Source organism: Argiope bruennichi, chromosome 1 (assembly GCF_947563725.1).
Source record: "Argiope bruennichi chromosome 1, qqArgBrue1.1, whole genome shotgun sequence".
NCBI lineage: Eukaryota > Metazoa > Arthropoda > Arachnida > Araneae > Araneidae > Argiope > Argiope bruennichi.
Genome location: NC_079151.1, coordinates 66,915,618 through 66,931,220, shown reverse-complemented (window position 1 = coordinate 66,931,220; position 15,603 = coordinate 66,915,618). Strand labels below are relative to the sequence as shown.

The 15,603-nt window shown below is 27.0% G+C and overlaps 1 long non-coding RNA gene across 3 annotated transcripts in view; it reads right to left on the bottom strand.

Moving 5' to 3' along the window:
• The window catches only part of LOC129980028 (uncharacterized), a 186,380-nt gene that overhangs the window by 12,365 nt on the left and 158,412 nt on the right, over positions 1–15,603 (bottom strand). For 2 of the 3 annotated variants that reach the window (XR_008785231.1, XR_008785232.1), the window contains exons 3-4: positions 14,266–14,404; positions 4,269–4,356 (exon numbers count right to left, since the gene is read on the bottom strand). This is a non-coding gene — a long non-coding RNA (uncharacterized LOC129980028). The remainder of the gene's footprint in view (positions 1–4,268; positions 4,357–14,265; positions 14,405–15,603) is intronic. The other variant, XR_008785233.1, reaches the window with a different exon arrangement.

The window sequence follows — 15,603 nt, the reverse complement described above, 5'->3', positions numbered from 1 at the left end:
GGATTGTGGATTCTCTTTTAAATTGTTTATTATTTTGCCATGTTCTGAAAATAAGAGTAATTTAACATCTGAAAAAAAATATCTGAACTTTATGTCGTTTAACAATTTAAAAAAATCTTAAGAGCAATATAAAAAATACAGAAAAAATATTGCTAATTGTAAAATAACATAAAATTAAAAAAGGTAATTGAAATGTTGTATTATTTGATTAAGTATTTTTACGTTATGTAACAAAAAATAATCGTGTATTAAATGAACTTTATCACTCTGTAAAACAAATTATTGCTAACATATATTTTTTTGTTCTATTTTTCATTCACAATATTTTGTATTTTAAAACTCACGCTAATCACGATTTTAATAATGTGCCTTGCATATGCCGTTTTTGCATATGTGGCATAACGGATTTTTCACTTAGAATAGCTTTTCGCTAAGTATATTTTGAAACAAAATAAAATACCTAGATATCTTTCACTTTCCGTGTTGAATTTTTATTTTTGGTTCAATTTAATTGTTAAAAATTAAATAAGAAATTCTTCGTCACTGCATTTAAGATTATTAATTTTTTTAATGAAATCATTCATAAATGCATGGCATATCTAATTATGCCTTTTCAGAAATAACTATTTTTGCTATATGTGATGTCCACTGCAAAATGGTTAGAGAATATAAAAAGTAAATCTGTATTTCCTTTTTGTCAAATTAAACGTTTTCCCATGAAAAGTTCATTTAATTTCTGTGTTTGATTGCTACAAAGCACAAGTATGAATAATAATATATTACTATAATGACTCAAAACTAAGATTAATTGAATTGCTTGATGCAGTAACAAACTCGTAATTGAAAGTTAATTACTTAAAATTAAAATGCTTATAATTCCAAAACGAAAACAAATGTTAAGAATAAAAAAATGCCGGTGTGTACTATTAAAATGCTCATTATTTATTCATTTATTTCATTTCAATCTAAAAGTAATTCTAGTCTCAATTCAAATCTTACAACTTTGACAAAAGGAATTGCGAGTAAAATATACGCTTATGCATACATATTAAATTTTGTTATAAGAAGTAATGGTATTAATAAATTCAAAGATTAATTATATAATTTATTAAAAATCGGGGGAAAAATTCTACAAACGAGTCTAAAAATTTTCGATTTCTGAACTATTAAAAATCTTCACCCTAAAACAATGTAAATTTGCTTGTATTAAAACGACGAAACGTGACAATTTCTGCTTTGTTTCTCCATTTTGTGTCAATTTACATTGTGTCTTGCTATCTCACTTTAAAAGTAATATTGTTTCTGTCCGAAACTTGCCTATTATTTCCTATTATTTTGCCTATTTGCCTATTATTTTTTGGTTGGCTACATATATTTGATAAAACTTTGAGTTTTAACTGTACGTGTATCGTTACAATTTATCCTTTTTAATACTTGGCTATTAAAGAGTTGTTGAAGTTTTACAAACCTGAAGGATAAAAAGGAACTATCAGAAACTTCCAATTTTATCTTTAGTCGCATTATTTCTCTAATTTCACTTGAATGAAACTGGATCTCTTTTCATAAAATTTTACACAAGGAAAGTAATGACGCGCAATAAAAACAAAATTCAAGTAGAGTATTTTCATACTTTCTTTCGGTTAGTAATAGAAATCTATTAAAATTAATCATATATATCTTGTTCCTGATAATCATATACTTGGAAATTTTTCCAAAGAAAGTGCATAAAAATATTTTGGAAAAGTCTCTCAATTAAATATTAAGTTGCCAAGATGAAAGAGGGATTATGAAATTCGGTCTAAATATGAGGGTATCAGTTCGTTTTACGCAAATAGCTTCTCGGTTACTTAATTCATATCCATTATTAGCAACCATATAAAATATATTGAATCATTTTGCTAAATTATATTTCTTTTAAAAGTTGGTTAATATTATGTGCCATGCTTTATCATTATATAACCAAAGAACCTTCATAGGATTCAATGCTTGTCATATAAGAAATAAGTATTATTTTATTTAATTATATCTTTGTGTGATGCAATTTTTTAATACATATGGCATTGTCTTTGAAATATTGTTTGAAACACTTTTTCAATACAATAACATAATTACAAAGTTACTGAATACATTTTTGTTTTCACAATATCTTTCTAAATCGCCATCATTTGATATATTCCTGATAATTAACCGTAAATAGAATTACAAATATCTCCTTAAATTATTCCTAAAATATTAATTTATTATTATCATCAAGGCAGTTAGAGGAATTATCCATGATTGTATTTTTAATCAACTATGTATTTTTATAGGAAGCATTAAAATTGATATTTTTTGCTTAGGCATATACTAGCTCTATAAAAATGTAATAATTCAAAGTATTTGAGAAGCAAAAATAACATTTCTATTTGATAAAATACAATTTTTTGAATTCAAAACTCGCAATAATTTTGGGAATTGAAAGAAGCTATAACAGAATTAATCAATAACCAATTCTCTTATCCATTGCCAACTTATTTAGGCAGTGCAACCTCTTTTAAGCAGCCGCAACAGAACCTAACCGATGCTGGAAAAATCTTTTTGCAGCATTGGCTCAAAGATTTATCCAGATACAGTAAAACTTCAGTTATCCGAATCATTTTAGGGGGGGGGGGTAAGCAAACAATTTTCTTTTTACTTGTAAACATAAGACAGCAAAACAACCACCTTTGATACTTTTAAGCAATGATATTTTAATACATCATGTAAAGTACACAAAATGTAACACTGTTTTTGTAGTTCATACGTTAACACATGTCATTTTTATCTTTTAAGAAATATTTGTTTCGTCAACCAATCAGTTATCCGGATATTTGATTATTTGGCCGTGTCCATTTAATCCGGATAAATGGATATTGCTGTTATTGAATATCTTTTTTCAATCTTTACTTGATTGTGATACAATATATACTATCTGCATACATTGTATCATGTATACAATACATGATTGTGCAAGTATATATACTTGATTGTGATACAATTTATACTATCTGTATACATTGTATCATTTCCATGCATTCATTGCTGTATATATTTTATCAAATTCTACATAGATGTTGTAGTCTCTCCAAATTTTCCCACCACACCTAAGCAAGGACGTTAAATCCGCGGTATCAGATTTAACTGCAAATTAGGTCTCAAACGCCAATATCCTAATTCTAAGGTTACCGTGACTCTTATCTGTGTATCTGTTAACTGCAATTAAACTAATTAATTAAAAATCACTCGGATTATTTAAAATTAAAACACATATATGCAATTCAGAAAAACAAAATCAAGAAAACATTTTTTAAAAAACTACCTTACATATTATCTTATAAAAGCAATGCGTTTCATAGTATAATTATATATAATTATACTAAGAAGATATTCTAGTATAATTATATTAGAATTATATATTAGATTACTACAATTATACTAAGACTGCTAACAAGAGTGTCGACGATTTTGAAAATTCCAATGTTCTGTGAATGAAGTTTCAGATCATTATGTGCTGATATAGATGAACATTGCTCTGCAAATTGTATAATGATGTAGTAACCACTGTTTACTTCTATTTAATTTCTTGGTCAACATATTGTTCTTGTTTCTGTCGTTTTTTCCCTCTTTCCCATCATGCTTCGCCCCTTTTGTTGCTCATGTTTGATTATATCATCGCCAAGACAGGGCATGATGAAGACAGAATGGCTCTAGATATAATATCAGCATATATATATATTCTGGAGTTTTTCAACTATTTTTTATTCTTCAGAATTTTAAGAAAATAGCACAATTTATTATCTAGATGCTTTGTTAAAGCTTGGCACAGAGTACCGAATAGGAAGAAAGAAAGCGAAAATAAAAAGTGTGAAAGTATTTTGAATTTATCTAAATGCAAAAAGAAACAGTGTTGAAACAATGTTTTGTTTCTGTGAGAAAATAACTTACGTAGTTTAGAAGGTAAAGTAAAATCGGAGTTCCAGTGATTAGAAAATTATTTATAGAACATAGATAATTAGAAATAATTGACATATTTTGATTATAAATATTTGATATTTCCAGTTATAAATTTTTTTACTACATTTGATCCTGAAATGCCGTTTGTTTTTAAACACTGAGATATTTTAACTCGTATTTTTATTATTAATGTTAACTGAGAGATCTAAATCGTTTGAATACATTCTACCATTATAGACATTTCTTTTTGAATGAAATTTATTTTATTATAAAATTGAAATCTTTTCGATATATACTTAATCAAGTGTCACAAAGATGATTTCCATCTCTATTCATGCCAAATACCTTGCTTTGGTCAAGTCAATCAAGAGATAAGCAGAATATCTGAAATAAGAAACATTTTGAAAATATAATATTTATTGGAAATTACAGCAACAAAATATCTTATTGCATTTAAAATATTTATAATAACATGCAGTCATTATTACCATTGGGCATACTTAATGTGAGAGCCCACAGCAATTAACACATGCATTCTGAGAGTCAATAAATCGTATTATTTCAGATTTTTTTTCTCCAATTTGCGGCTTATTATTTGCTTTTATTTTCTAAAAATAATTTAGCGGAAAAAATGTCAGTTGATAATGTAATATCCATAAAAAAAATGTTTCTTTTGCAATAAAGTGCTGCTTGATTAAATTTTATTGCAGTTCTAACACAAGAGGAAAAACTAAAATATAATTTTCTTTAATAAAAATATTTTTTGCAATTTTTTTTTAATCTTTAAACTTTAAAGCCCATTAAAATGCTTAAAATTGTAAAAAAAAATATTTTAAAAACTTTACGATGGTGTAGAGAAATGCCTATGTGATAATATATCTTACAAATAAAAAAAGGAATAATTGTTGAATGTGATTCTCCACTTAAAATAATGAAGAAATCTCATTAACACACTAGCTTTTGGAATCGATTCTTCTCTCTCTCTCTGTCTAAAAAAATAGATCCTAATTGGCTATATATAAGAATAGTGTAACATTACAAAAATTTTTATGCATTTTTTTTTATCATTTAAAGGAGGGTAATTCTGGCTCAGTTTTGTCTAATTAACAAATTCCTTGCCTTCAGTTTAAATGTATTCAAATGAAATGTAATACTACTGAGAAAATACATATCGTTTTGTTTTTTTAAAAGAAAAAGCATAAAGATATTTCATTTTCTTAGAAATATATTATTTGAGAGCTTAATCCAGCTTAGGCATAACCATTCTTTCTGGAAAAGGATATTTTATAGGAGATGAAAACTCCTAAGCCATAGGTATTCAAAATAGAAAAATAAATGCAATATTATGTTTTTCTATAGCTTTGCATAATGCATAAAACGATGAGGTATTGTTCCATGAATTCCCAAAAGAATTTAAAAATATATTTATATGCAAAAAAATTATTTGATTTTCGTAATTTGATTTAAAGATAACTAGATAATTTCTAGCTTGGACAGGCTTAGACTTGTTTAGCAATTTATAGTGTCTGGTTCAATTACAATATTCCAGAACAACAATTCAAAATAAAATGTAGTAAAATGTATTATAGAACTGCTACGATGCGCTGGCCATAGAGCACGAATGTATGCATAAGGTATCCGTATAATCAAAAGTAGACTTATAGAAGATATTCTTAGATTTTTTTTTTAAATCACTGTAGATCTGTTGGAAATCCAAAGAATTTAAGGTGACTTCAGTTATTGCATAATTTGTATCTCGACAGATTTAAGATCGTTTTATATTGTTTCATTCATTTCCTCTTCTGCACTTCATAACTTCACACGAATCATTTGCAGTTGTTATTCATTTTTTTTAAAAATGATAATGTTTTTATTATTTGTAACTTACCCCATCCGACAAGCATGAACGTACAAAAATCTTTCATAATACTCTACAAAGCAGACTTTTGGATCTGGAGATACCAAATTTGGTTTTCTTAATTATTTTTTGGATAGTAGGCGTACATTAAAAAAGGATCTTTCAAACTTTAACTAAATTTTTAATTAAAAGTTAAGGTTTTTCCTGAATTCGTATTATTATATTTTACAAAAACTATTTTACAACACTTTAATTTAAAATATACTCTTTTCAATGATACCAATTTCATTTCCGTTCATTTTTTAAAAATTAAAAAAAAATATTTATACTTTTACGTATATATACTTTTACTATATATACTTTTTTAATATACTTTTTGTTGCTTTACTTACTTGATGAGTGTTATGATGATATTAGTGAATTTTTTTATGTGCACGTTACCGCTGCTTTATACGCAATTAAGGATAGATTTTAAAAATAGATACATTTACTATGCTATTTTTTTTCTGGCTAGAAGCTCGAATCTCCCCATCTCTCTTTTCTACGTCTTCACTTATACTCACTAAAGATTGTTGCTCTCTAACACCTGTAATGATTGCCCTCCTTTTCTTGGTTATTCTGTTTTTATGTAGCGTAGTATAGCTCAAAATGACTCTTGCACCAATAAGCTGAGTATTTTTATGAATACTCGCGTTAAATATACACATAAAATGTTGCTTTATAACACAGTAATAGAAATGCCATCTATTTGCACTTACTTACTATGCAGGCGATATTTTTGAGGCTACTTGTATTTTACGGATATTTTTTTTATGAAAAAATATCAAAATTCTCACGTCCTAATTCTTTGTGGACTTAGTCCTAATTTCTTCTCGTTTCTATTGTTTCTAAGAAGGTCAGTTATCTGTTAGTCAATATTGACATTCTTTTGAAATTATAAGAAACATATCTACATCCGTTAACAGAACAAGCAAACTTAAATTCCTTCTTAAACAGTTCATTATTTTTATAAAAAGTTGTGCTTGATTTCAGATTCGAATTATAAATAAATTTTAAATTTTACACAAAGGATCAAAGTAATAAAATAACAGGAATAAATATATTTAAAAACAGAAAATCAAGATTCATTTGTTGTCTTGATTAAGTAAGTCAAGACAAAAATTCCTAGCAAATGAACAAAACAAAAAAACAATACTTTGATTTTGTATCACAAACATAATGGCAAATAATTAATTAAAATGGAAACAGAAAAATATGTTTAAATATTTCTACATAAAATAGCACGAATGAAAATGTAATAAGTTATTAAATATTCTATTAAAAACTATATATATATTTTTTTCATTTTGCTAATACAATTTTCCTTCTTTTGGTTAAGTTAACATCACCGCATTTGATTTTCAAAAAAAAACAAAAAAAAAAACACAAACAAACTGTGCTACCAGATTGTAATTCCTGTAATTCAATTTCTTAAGAGCTCCGCAAATCTTCATTCTATCCCTTCAGAATAATTAAACACTGAAACAAATTAGGCAGTAACAGATTAAAAAAAACATTTTCTCTTCTGAAATAACTTATTGTGGATGAAACAAGGATTTCCAGCATTGGATTTTTCTTTTCTTTCTCTAGGAAGGGCGCATTTTTATTCCATGAAAAATGCTGTCATCTCATCGTTGTAAAAATCAATAAGTTTCTGATTTTTTTGAAAGAGAAACTATTTGCATACTTTTGGAACTTTCAGTATGAAAGTTCAGAAATACACTTAAAGGAAATATATTATAAAAGGTTAAAATAGTTGAAGATAATTCTCAATATTGCTTGTTATAGTTCGTTTCTTTCTTATTATTTTTATTTTAGAAATTTTGTGGCGAACAATACGATATCATACTATTACTTTAAATATTTTGTGAACATGAATGTATTTTACAGTTAATATAAAATATCTTTAAAAATGTAATGTTTTTTCTATACCCGAAATTTACCTCTATTACTTGGTGAATTTTTCCGAATTTAAAGACTTTTTAATGTGTTACTTAAAAAAAAATTGCTACATTTTTTTTCAATGAACCAGCATATCACCATTTTAATGCAAACAGTCCTCTTTTATGATTCATTTCGAATCTTTTTCGTTATATGAAAAAAAAAACAGCTTCTATAGTTTTGAAAAATTTACAATAAATACATAGGTACAGAAAAATTCATTTTAAAATTATGGTGTTACGAATAATATTTATGGGAGATGAATTTATAATGCGGATTTAAATCATTCATCTAAAGTAGCCAAGACAGTACACTGATTCTGCAATAATAAATTCTTTTCATTCAATTTTTTAAAAAAAATAATAGCATAGGAAGAACAGATTTTTTTCCTTGGAGCAAAGATGCGCGAAAGTGTTTAGCAGTTTTAGGCTAATATGGAAAATAAATAAATTTCAACTTTTTGCTGCTTGTAATGAAGGTTTATTACTTAGTTCTAGTTTCCTAAAGTTATTGTACTTTGGCATACATAATTATCATTACAATTTAGTGGTAGCATACATGCATTTACATAGTAACTTGTCCATTAGGCTGTTTGAACCGTTGTGTTATAATTAAGAAACGAGTTTTTTCGACAGTACTAAATATTTATTTATACTGAATAATTCACAGAAAATTTTAATATTTTTTTCATTTATTTAACAGAATAACTTTTCTTAAGATTCAAAAATATTATACATTTTTTTAGTGCAATTAGAATAAAATACATCCGCATGCTCTTTCCGTTTATACTAATGAAATGGCCTTCTGAAGTAGTCGTTAAAATTGATTTTTTTAAATAAATTTTCTGTATTAAAACTTTGAATGCTCTAGAAGAATGTTCTGAATTAGAAGAACTTCTCATTTAATTTTTATGCATCACTTATTGTCATCAAAAAGTTTAAATTAAATGTTTTTATAAGAAAATGTTGTTGCTATTTTTCGTATAAAAATATAAACATTGCATAGTTCGATATATTTAATTTAACAAAAAATTTGTTGCGTATTTTATCCTAAGCAATTTGTTGAATTAAAACTATTTTTTTTGACTAAGTTTTATAAAAACTTCTTACTCCATATGCAGAATTTTGCGCGATGGTTGAGACGAACTGCTAATTTTTTTTTATATATATCTCATATAAGAGAAATAAACGTATTGTGTGTTTATTAATCTTTTTTTGCATGTACGTAACTATAATTCTTTGGAATAATAAAAACAGTAATAGTGAACTTTTTCGTGGTAATCGAATTAATATTTCATTCGTTTTCATGTGCTGTATCACATAACAATGAACAACATTTATCTGTAAGCCTGTTATTCATTTAAATGATATACTCGAAATTTGAGTACATGCATAGTTTTGATAATTCAGAAAATAACATATTTAGTATATTAAAAAAAAAAAAAGGAGGATGAAGACTTTATTTTCTGTTCAAGAAAAAAAAAATCTTCAGCTTAGAAAAAGAAACCAAGTAACAAACAAAACAGTAAAACAAGAAAAGTTAATTTATAATAATATTTAATGTAGTGAAACTTCTTTAGTACATCGTTTTGGTCGATACCCGGTTTATTCTTATTTCTAACAATATTAAGAAATACAATCACATTGTCGAAAGTATTTGATAATACTTCGCCTACTCTGATGTTATGTCACGTCGATCTTTGCTTTTTGAATTCAAATAAAAACTGTTGCATTCGTTTTTTACATGTGACAGAGCTAGAGGAGGGCAGATTTTTATATAAACAGACTCCAACTTTTCTTAGTCTTATTTGGAGTGGTTAACAATCTATTGACAGATGGTGTAGAGAGGAATTATACCATAAGAAGAAAATAGTTGTCGGTGTTCTTTTCGTTAAAAAAAAGGTATTGCATAAATTCTATTCTCAGTGAATTAATTAGGTACCAAATTCAAACAATAAGGCAATCTCAACAAAACAAAATTAAAATTCAAGCAAAAAAAAAAAAAATTGATTGTTTTTTGGAAACTCGCATGAAGCAAAGATTATTGAAGTAGCGGTAATCATTTTAATTCATATTAGTTGTAATAAATTCACTATATTCACTACTGATAGCTGAATTTTATCATTATTTTCCTTGACTCAAAGCAAAGCAAAACAAAATACTTAAGAATGGTTTTTCTCAACCGTATGGGTATTGCAATAAAAATGTTTAATTATCTTTAAATATTGTTCAACTATTTAAACTTTGAATTTTTTTTTAACTTCAAAATGGTTTAAAATTATTTAATATTATCTGATTTTATAATTATAATAACTAAAGTGTTCATAAAATCATTTTGAAAGTAGACCTGCATTAACACATCGCAACACATCGAAAAATATTTATCATATTTTGGTCAAAAATTCGACGTAATTTTGAGACATTTCCTGAACGACGTATTAAAGAGGTTTTACTGAAATTGCAAATATAAATTCAGGTTTTGTGAAATTGCTCAACACATTTGTCTTCAAAGAAATTTCAACATCGATGCTGTTATTTATATTTGTCGGATGATACTTTCTGCTTTCCTTTAACTTACTGGTCTCAAACCTTTTCTCTTTTTTATTTGCTACACACTTCTGGCCATCCTTTATACAGTTACTTACTGGCCATCACGGTCGTTTCATGAAATGCCTATCGCAGGTGTAAATAAAATAAATGACGACAGTAGACAGCTAAATGGTATCAGACGACTGCTAAGTAAGATAAAAGACTGTGAAATAAGCAGGTTTGGGATGCTTCTAATAAATTTCATTTGCAAATCAAGCAGCTGCACTGCAAGAACAGCGCTAAATATTTTCCTGGAGGAAAACAACAGTAAGATAAAACGGTATGCGTTTCGAAGAAAGTAGTTGCAAGACTTTCAAACAAATTGCTGGTTTGATATCCTAATCCTTGATTTCATTTTGGCCATTAATAAAAGAAAGCATTTTCATGTTTTTACAAAAGGTATTGGTATCATTTTACCATGTTAATAGAATACCATAAAAAAAAGGTTAATTTTTGAAATTTTTTTGAAAATGTATTAAAAAAATGCCATTTCTGGTTTTGAGCATGAAATTGAAAACTTAGCTCGACCTAAACTGAAAAAAAATATCGATTTTTTTTAATCATTAAAATTTAACATTTCATTCAATGCATTCGTATTTCCATTTTTCATTCACATTTCAAAATGAATATCAAGCTAAAATTAAAATAACTATCTCCTAATATGATATCTAAGCAAATTAATTTAATTACGTATTGTAACGTGCTTATTTTACGTGCTTTATTTTTTTGAGGAGGGGAGGTCTTCTATTATAATTAAAACGGACTAAAAAGTAAAAAATAATTTATTCTAGTTCCACACAGATTTATAACTCTATTCGGATTCTTATCCCCATACAGATTACTCTGAAAATTTGTGATTGGGAAATATCGATTTTAAACTAATTCTTTAATTTTTTTACTAATTAAATTTAGTTTTTAATTTAAACTGACTTTAAATTAATTTAGTTACAGCCAATGAAAAAATATGTGCCAAACAAACAAGAAAGCAAGTTAATATTGCATTGTCATCCTCTTTTGAGCTATGTTTAAAGTTTCGAGACTAGCCCATCGGGAAATTACTTTGAAATCGATTACAAAATCGTGATAAAATATTATTGCTTTTTCTTATGAGAAGGAATGTTTTTTATAATAAAGTACACAAAAAAATTTTACAGTAATTATTTATACTTTTTTCTTATCAGAATTTATTACTTGAATGAAAGAAAAAAAAAGTTGTGTCCTACAACGTTATCGTTGCAGACTTTTATTCTATTTAATAATACTTTTATTATTATTTAGCATCATCAATATCCTTCATTAATATTCACATTTGTTAACAACATCCAATGTTGTTTCTATTTGTATCAGTTTCATGCAAATTTCTGCAAGGATTGGTGCTTATTGAGTTTAAGTAAAAATAATTGCGAATTGATTAAATGGAAGTAAAACTGACTGTAAATTAAATACCTGTGATTTCAAATTGTAAAGGAACCGTTGTTTAAGGGTAAGAAAAATTTAAAAATTTTTCAGGTGTTCTATTTAACAATAGAATAACTGTTCGGTTCCTCTCATAAATGACAAAATGAGCAAAACGCATCGATTTTTTTAAATTTTTTAATTAAATAATTTTTATTTACTTATATATATTTTTTATTTTTTGAAGAAAAAGATGATATAGGTGAAATGTTTTTGGAATTTGATGAAGGCACACTTCCTGGAAATGAAATTATGTTATTTGGAAATGCTAATGAATTATTTATTAGAAACTGAATGCGTATTTTTAAATATCGCCAATGAAAACAATAACATTAAAAATATGTAAATAGTGGCAGATAGAGTGAGAAGGCTTTGAAGTACTAAAAAAATGAAAAAAATCCATCATTGGACTTGGATTGATGGAATTCTTTGAGAAAATATACAATATCTGTGGTTAACCTCAAACATCAAGCTTTCAAAAATCAGGTCAAACGGAATCGTAAAATACAATGCTATGATGAAAAAAGAAAGATTGCATTTTCATTGGTAATAGCGACCAGATTGTGAAGAACATAAGAGAGTAATTGTAAAGACAATAAAACTTTACAATTTTGTACTAAATATAAACAATGTGTTTACTGAGAATGCATATTCAAGGCGCTTTGTATCTACGAAAAATTCTTTGACAATGAATTCAAAACTTTCATACAATTGTAACTACCTATTATTTAGAATTTTTTTTTCTCTATTTTTCTCCTAAAATTGGCACACTAAAATTGTTGAACTTTTTAGTTTAGAATTATTTAAAGTTATTAATCGATAAAGTTATGATATTATTCTAATTTTCTAATAATCATAATCTCAATAAATATAATTATCAAAACTGAACAAAGCAAATTTTTCTCTCTGAAACTTGTTTCTTATTTTCATAACAGCAAATAGAAGAATCATTTGAATGCTTTTTATGTTAATGTAGCAATTCATTCAATATGTAGTTGTGCACTTATGTTGGATAAATTCAGCGACCGTGATCCCTTTTAATTTCATCAATTTTTTGTAATTTATTAAACAGACGAATTAATTTTTAAAAAAATCGAAGCTTTCATTTTTATTGATAAAAGTTCTAGATATTAATTTTAATTTCTGAGTGCTTTTCAATTCTTTCTGAATTCTTTTATTCATTTTCACAGGTATGAATGAAACTCCTCCGTTCTGAAATGATTGCAAAAAAATACGATTTAGAATTATGTTATACAAATGTGCCAATGAATAATTCAAAATTTAAAATTACAGCTGGAATGGAAAAACACTTAGCTTTCAACAATCTAAAAACGTTTTCCAGTTGGCTGTTATGCGTGTATTCAATTGAGTTCAACTAGTGTTAAAACAAATGCGCAAAGAATTTCACAATCGAATTAAATGAACTGGTGTCTGTTTATGTTATTAAGTTCTTGGAGTATCCTATACTCATTTCTGAAAGATAACATTAAATAAAAATGTTTGAACAATGCTATATTGGTCCTAAATCTGTAGTAATAACAAGGATGAATACGTGTACGTCCGTATTGTGTATGTTGGCGCTTTATAAATCATATTAATTGACTTTTCTAAAATTTTAATTAAAAATTAAGATAAATTTTTGCATTTTCCCGTGACAGCTCTTGAATATATTATTGCAGTAAAATGAATTGTAGGGCAATAATATATTTTTTTCAAAATTTTAAAAAAAAATGTCTTTGTAAATATTTTTATCGTTTTATCAGACATTAAGGATTAAGGTTAAAAAATGGCGAAGAAGGATTCCATTTAATATCTATGTAGTTTACAAAACGAATAAAAAAAAAAAGTAAAGTTACAAAACCACGCAAGTAAGGTTTTTAAAGAGCAGTCAATAGTAAAACAAAAAAAAACAGTAAACGTTAAAGTTTACAGTAAAGTTACAAAGTTTCCACGAAATTCAGACGACAGATGAACGCACAATTTATATAATTTTGGTTTTTGATAGCGTTATGACGTCATAGGATTGCTTTCCATTGCAAAGATTCATGTACACATTAAAGGAATATATGTAATGCAATTAAGATAACACAATTTTAATGTTTAAAAATTTGACGGAATCGTGGGCATGACATTATATCGAAACGATTCGAACGAAATTAAATGCAGTATCCTCCACGAACTACTGATCGTTAAAAGTGACTAGTCGTAAATAAACGCCATCTGGCAATGATTAATAGCATCTGCAATGGCTTGCAACAGTTAAATGCTGGGTTTTTGTTAAAATTTATTTATACCGTGGAACGTAAATGCCAGCCGCATAAAAATGTAGAATCTGCGAATAAGCATACTTCTTTAACGTGCTTCAGCATTTTTCAGGTTAATTTACTACATGGGGCATGAAAATGCAACTACCTGAAATCATCTCCTCCTCCCTCTCCCTTTTTCAATCTGCAATTCTGAATTTCATTTCGAACCGTGTGCTTCATTTTAAAAGAATTTCATGTGCGTAGACCATGGCTTGAGTATGTTATGTTTCTTAATATGGCAAGAGCTACAAAAAAAAAAAAAAATGTTACATTATAAAATACAAAACAGTGACATTAATGAAATTTTAAAAGATTCACTTGGTAAAACATTGAATGCAACAAAAATGCTGAAGCATGATATTTTGAAAAACTTCAATTAAATGCGGTAAAAAACAGTTGTTTTTGCTTTACAAAATCGAGATGGAACATAGTATTTTGTTTACATACAAGGAACTGCCTGTCATGATAGCGTTTCAAAAAGCCTTTATTAAAATCAAATTCAGTTTCCTGATTTCATCTTTTTCGGATAATTATACACCAATCATGCCACGCTGTTTCAAAATTTCGAGACATTCGGTGAGCATCTCTGCATCTCTTTTCACAGCATCAAGGTCATACAAATAAAAACCGCAATTAAATTTTCTGCAAGGAAAGTGCAATTTTACAATGAAAAGAAAACGTAACCCTAGAAAACGTTTTTTTTTTTTTTGAAAATGTACGGAGATAAAAAAAATAAGGGGTGAGCCACATAAATCATCAACTTGGGTAATAAATTAGAGACTTTTTCTTCTGTTGTTGCTGCGCGATGTATATAAATTGTTTCCTTCGAACTCGTCACAAACAGAGTATTTTGGCAGATGCAATATATTACGTAAATTATTATTCCCGACGGCTGGAGTATAATCACTTCGTACCAAGAACTATCCATCAACGTTTTCTTGTTCATTGTGCGTCCAAGGAAACTCAAATTTGATTGGGATATAAGCCTTTGTTATTCTAAGAGGCCATTCTAATAACCATCTTCCGAAACAATGACGTCACTCTTTCACACATATCGACACACAACTCACTTTTAATGAAATGGAAAGAGAAAAAAAAAAAAAGGTACGCCAAATTTGTTTGGAAAAGACAATTTTGCCTTCGCTCAAGGTTAAGTGACGCTAGTTAATCAACAAAACACACACGTTATTTTAAAAAGTTAATTGATTTTATTTACTGACTTTCTGTCGAAGAAATTGAAATCTTGACAATGCTCATAAATTACTCCAAAAACACGGCGTGATATTATTTAGAGGAATCAAAATACTTTGATCACTCGTTTCAGAAACCAAAATTGAGTTTCTTTAGTATTTTTTTAAATATATCTTACTACGATGATACTTAACTGTCATTTGATAGGTAATATGCCTGTCATTTTTTAAAAATAAATTTATAAATTTTATTT